General features: G+C 37.6%; 1 long non-coding RNA gene across 1 annotated transcript; it reads right to left on the bottom strand.

Moving 5' to 3' along the window:
- Nucleotides 1-477: 477 nt before the first annotated feature.
- On the bottom strand, nucleotides 478-4,300 carry LOC131404218 (uncharacterized). Its single transcript, XR_009219755.1, has 3 exons — nucleotides 4,061-4,300; nucleotides 2,783-3,178; nucleotides 478-1,895 (listed from the first exon to the last, which is right to left on the bottom strand). It is a non-coding gene; the product is annotated as an uncharacterized LOC131404218 (long non-coding RNA).
- Nucleotides 4,301-6,313: the final 2,013 nt, after the last annotated feature.

Consider the following 6,313-nt stretch of genomic DNA (forward strand, 5'->3'; position numbering starts at 1 on the left):
AAAAATGGTGATGAAACTGCTGTAGGAGGCTAGAAGTAGAATCCACATGTCTATATAAAATATTCCAGTAAGAGTGTGTATAGTGAGAAGAGCACAGTCAGATCCTTGGGAAACAGAAACATTTAAGTGGTCCAGAAAGCAAGAAGCTATCACTAAAGGAGATTGACAAGTAGTGTTTGAGGAGGTAGGCAGAGGACCAAGAAAGAGTGATTCAAGCAAATCAATAATCAAGGAGGGGCCAGATAGTTGCTTGTGAGAAATCTGACAATATGTCTTCCAGGCTTTAAAAATGTGTGTAGGGGCCAGCCCGGTGGTGCAAGCAGTTAAGTGCGGCGCTTCGCTGTGGTGGCCCGGGGTTCGCCGGTTCGGATCCTGGGTGCGCACCGACGCACCGCTTGTTAAGCCATGCTGTGGCAGCGTCCCATATAAAGTGGAAGAAGATGGGAATGCATGTTAGCCCAGGGCCAGTCTTCCTCAGCAAAAAAGAGGAGGATTGGCACTGGATGTTAGCTCAGGGCTGGCCCTCCTCACAAAAAAAAAATGTGTGTATATTTTGATTTGTAATTACACTTTTGGCAAATTATCCTAAGGAAAATCACAGCACTTTTTTTTAGCAGCCAAAGAACAATTCAAAAACAACCTCAACATCCAACAATAGAGTATTGATTAAATAAATGATGACACAGCCATACTATGTAATCATTAAAAATTATTTTGTAAAAGAGTATTTATTAACGTATAAAGATAGCAACCTTCACCAGTGAAAAGAACAGGTTACGAAACTTCCCTAGACTTTGCATGTAAATATATATATACTAATGTGTATTAGAAAAAATTCTTAAACTATATACAGTGAAATGGTAATCATCTTTGAATGGTAGGATACTGTTGATTTTTTCCTCCTTTTATTAGTATTTTCTAATTTTCCTATTACAAATTCTGTAAGCCAAGTTTTTTTCACTTTGACGTTAATGAAGACATCTTCCTCTACAAAGAATATTCAAAAATATTAAATGCCACAGAGAAACAAATAAAAAGGAAAAATAAGTATTCACCTGATCTGGCATTCAACAGATTATTCACAATTTAAGAAAAAACATTTCATTTGAATTTGGAAGATCCATAGATATTGAGGAATGAATGGGAGCATCCACTTCACGGAGATGTCATGAGAACTAAACAAAACCTGGGTAGAGAGCTTTACCAGTACTTGATACATAGTAACAGAGTAAGCACTCAATCAATGAACACCAATTAACAATTTTAGGGGAGAATGACAACATCTATATTCTAGTGGACAGGCTTTGGATTTAGGTTACCTTCAGCAAGGAAGGCCTCTAGCCCCTCTCAATCTCAGTTCCCTCATCTGTAAATTGGGAATAAGGGGTATCTACATATATTTTGTCAGACAGTTAAGAATTAAATTTGATAATGTATGCAAAACCCAAGCTCTAAGTGTTGGCTTAGAAATATTTCTGAATTACTGAATAAAGAAGTGGAGAGAGCAAGCCTATACAGCCCTTACAAGAAGCTTGGCTGTGAATTAAAGGAGTGAATGTGATTGAGGTACACAGAACTAAGGTACGGTGTTTTCAAGATAGGAGAAATCAAGTATATACATTCATTTTCTGAAAAGAAGGAAATATAGTGAAGAGTGATAAAATGAAGCTATGAAGAAAGAAATGATTAATTTGTGAAACAATATCCTTGAAGAAATGGGATTGGATGGGCTCTAAAGCATAGGAGAGGCATTTATCTTAGTCATCTTTCCCGTGAGACAGAAGGTGAGGATAGGCATCAATATGCAGGACCCAAAAGTTTAAGAAAAGATTTTCTTGGTGTGTCCCACCTTGACTGGACCTCCACTTGAAGTTTGGAGAATATTCATTTTTTACCTACAAGTTTGAAAGCAGCCGCCATCATCATCATCATCATCATCATCATCATCATCATCATCATCATCATCATCATCATCATTTCTTGTATTCTTTGGTGTAGTGTAAAAGCATCCCCTCCCCCCCCAAAAAATGGGAAATTTAAAAAGGTATTTTATTGAATAAAAAAACATGAGAAAAAGATATTTACTTATTTAACCAAGCATCTTACCTCCAAATTATTGCTAGGTCCCAGATATCTTTATACAATTAAGCCTCAGTAATTTGAATTCCCACTTTATATAAACACTGGTTAACACAAGGTATGTGCTTGTTCTTTTAGTACTTTGAATTAACATTTTGAACACTTTTAATTTTTTGGATTCTGTAAAAGGAATATTTTTAAGGTATTTTTTGGCAGGTGCTTTGGCTAGCTTCACTGAATCTATTCATTAGTACAAGGGAGCATTTTCCACTGGTTGCAGACCAAATCTAAGGTAAAATTTACCCAATAAACATTCCTATTTACTTGTCATGGTAAATTATTTGATTTATGGTTGAACTAGTTCACTATACACAGTAGTTTTGTTTGATCAATAAATTAATAAATAACATATAGGGGCCAAAATACATAGTGGGTAATATATTAAGGATAATATATGTGAGGTTTTAAATAAAGTGGATTATGATATAATTTGTATAGCTATATTGCAAGTATCATTATCATCATCACCATCATCATTTTACTTTCATGTGGAATAGAATATTCTCCTAGAAAATGAATACGAACATACTTCATATTTAGTAACTATTTTGATTATGCCCTTGTATTAGTCAGGGTTCTCGAGAGAAACAGAGTCAATAGGATGCATATATACAAAGAGATTTATTTTAAGAAATTAGCTTACCTGACTATGGAGGCTGGCAAGTTAAAATTCCACAGGGTTGGCAGTCAGGCTGGAAACCCAGGGCAGAGCCAATGCTGCAGTTGAAGTCCAAAGGCCTTCTGCTGCAGAATTCCCTCTTACTCAGGGGAGATCAGTCTTTTATTCTATTCAGGCCTTAAAGTGATTGGATGAGGCCCATCCACACTATGGAGGGCAATCTGCTTTTCTTAAAGTTCACTAATTTAATTGTTAATCTTATCGAAAAACACCCTCACAGAAACATTTAGAATAATGCTTGACCACATATCTAGGTACCATGGTCCAGCCAAACTGACACATACAATTAGTTATCATACTCTTCTTTAATTGTAATCAAGTTTACTGCAACTTTTAAAACTGGGCTGGAAGGATACATACCTGTGAGAAATAGAGTTGGGTGCAAAAATCACTACCACGGAAAACACTAGCAGATGCCCATCCCCACCTCAATCAAGTCTGCTATCCTGGATAAATAGTCTGCAAGGCATGCCACCCCGCCTGTCTTTGATCTCCATCCCTACTCCCTAACACCTACCCCTACTTGGAGGAGCCACCACTATTAGTCTGTCTTCAGCCTTATTCAATAATGTGGGCAGGTGGTATCCTGTCCTGTATTTCTCCCCTCTTCTCCTCTGCTTCCCTCCTCTTTGGAGGTCTTCAAGCTAGAGACCTCCCTCACTTTGCCTATGCTTAAGTGAGAAATAAACCTTTGAATTACTTGAGATCACTGGCTTTGGTGCGGTGTGTTTGACATCTAATACCCTACACAGGAAGGAATGCAGATATGACAACTGGTCCAGTCAGGCAAGGGCAATAACAGTGCCACACTCTTAAGATAACCATTCCTAGTCAGGAGAGTGCAGACAGTAAAATTTCTAGTTTCTTACTCAGTGCGCAAGTGCATTAACAAACATATATTTTGTAACTTTAGAATATATTTAATTTAAAAATTAGGCCATCTAATTAGAGTAACTCAGATGAACAGGATATATACTATGCATTTTTATGATATACATTTCAAATATAGTATTATCGATGGCTTAAACAAGACAGAATTTATTCCCACACAAGTTTAAGGCCCATGCTGGTATGGCAGTTGTGCTACACAAAGTAATCAGAGGCTCAGCCTCCTTCTATCTTGTGGTTTGTCCATTTCTGGGTTCCTAGATGGCTCATTATCACCTATACAAATTCTAGCTAGCAGTAAATAGAAAAAAGTGAAGGAAAGGTATTTCCCTTTCCTTTATGTGTATTACTTACAGATGGCAGAGATTATATCTGCTCACATGCCATTTTCCAGTACACGAACACACCAGCTGGAAGCGAGACTGCGAATCTTCTTTAATCTAGAAGACCTTGTGCCTGGTACTATAAGAAGAAGGGGGAAAATGGATGACAGGGCATAAATAACCAGCAGTGTTGACCACACATTTAAACTATAGTTTAGGGCCAGCCCCGTGGCTTAGCGGTTAAGTGCGCATGCTCCGCTGCTGGCGGCCCGGGTTCGATCCCGGCGCGCACCCACGCACCGCTTCTCCGGCCATGCTGAGGCTGCGTCCCACATACAGCAACTAGAAGGATGTGCAGCTATGATCTACAACTATCTGCTGGGGCTTTGGGGGAAAAAATAAATAAATAAAATTAAAAAAAAATTTATTAAAAAAATTTATAAACTATAGTTTAATAGATATGTGTGTGTGTGCATGTGTATGTGCATGTATACGTATACACGTATTTAGAGGAAAAAGGAGATAGTGTGAGTCATAGCTTGAAATTAATTAAAATTGCAACCATCCAGCTGCTCTTATGATGATATAATTCAATTTTGTCAATAAAGATTTGCTTTGTCATAAGGCAGACTAGATTTATTTTGATTATGAAAATTTGTAAGCACTGGAAAATTTCTCTATGGATATAAAATAAACTTGGTTTGGTTTATTCATTAATTAGCCTCATAAAAAAATTTCTTCATAGATAACTATTAGCTATTGCTACAATTATGTTTGTAACAAACCAACCCATGACTCTGAGGCATAAAACAACAATCATTTAGGGACCGGCCCTGTGGCTTAGCAGTTAGGTGTGCACACTCCGCTGTTGGCAGCCCGGGTTCGGTCCCGGGCACGCACCGATGCACCGCTTGTCAGGCCATGCTGTGGCGGCGTCCCATATAAAGTGGAGGAAAATGGGCACGGGTGTTAGCTCAGGGCCAGTCTTTCTCAGCCAAAAGAGGAGGATTGGCATGGATGTCAGCTCAGGGCTGTTCTTCCTCTCACACACACACACACACTAAATAAAATTAAATTAAAAAAAAACAACAAACATTTATTCATGCTCACACATCTGTGTGCTGGCTGGAGGTGGGCTGATTTAAGCTGAACTTGGCTCTAAGCTATAGATTAGGTCCTAGTCTGCTCTATATGTCTCTCTTGGATCAATGGGACTAGTAGGCTACGTAGGCAGTATTCTTCACATGACAATAACAGAAGCACAAGAGGGCAAACTCAAGGGCTGCATTATTTTTTTAGCCCTTCTCTTGCATCATGTCTGCTAACATTGCTAGTCAATTAGCAAAATTAAGGGCTGATGAAGTACCTCCTGCCCACCTTGAGACATGACAAGGGTATGGATATACATTACTATTATAAGGAAGTGAAAATTGGGACCACTAAGTCAATCTACCATAAGATCGTATTGTACCATTCCAAAGTCAATTTAGTTTCACATTGCATATTAGAATTATTCTTATAAACTAATTTATTCCCTTGATACTTACTTGGTTCCTATTATGTGTTATGCATAGATTATTTTTTCAAAAATTTTTAAGATATACTTCATGCTCTATAGAATATTAGTCCGATGAAAGATGACAACAAAGTAAAAAGCAATTATAGTATAATGTGGTAAGTTCAGTGATAAAGATATGGAGAGGGCAATACACAGATATTAGAAGAGGCATTTATTTCAGCATAGAGAAAAGGGAAGGATGTTGGGCAGACTTTTCTGGAAGGGACATCTTAAAAAGCACTGTAAAAAAAATGGGAATTAAATTCTATCAGTTATCTTTTGATACATTAAAACTGACCAAAAAACCTCAAAGGAATTTTATTCACTTGTCTTTGGGTTTGCTGGGGTGGTTCTGCATCACATGTTCTTCATTCTCATCCTGGAGCCAATAGCTAGCTAGGTTGTATTTTTCTCATAGTGATGGCAAAGAGCCAGAGGGAAAGCCTGAACACACAAACACATTCTATTCTATCTTCTAAAATCCATTGGCCAAGGCAAGCCACATGATTGAGCTCAACATCAAGGGGTAGGGAAGGAAGTATACTCCTTTTTTTGTGTGTGGGTAGAATTGAAAGGTTAAAGGACAAATGATTACAAGGAGGGAAAAAAGAATTGAAGCAATAATTCAGCCTACCATAGAAGTAAAAAAATTACCAAAAACCATATTTCCTACAAATACAGATCAATGTATCTATCTACATTACTATATATACATATATATTTAAA

The sequence above is a fragment of the Diceros bicornis genome, chromosome 4 (genome assembly GCF_020826845.1).
Source record: "Diceros bicornis minor isolate mBicDic1 chromosome 4, mDicBic1.mat.cur, whole genome shotgun sequence".
NCBI lineage: Eukaryota > Metazoa > Chordata > Mammalia > Perissodactyla > Rhinocerotidae > Diceros > Diceros bicornis.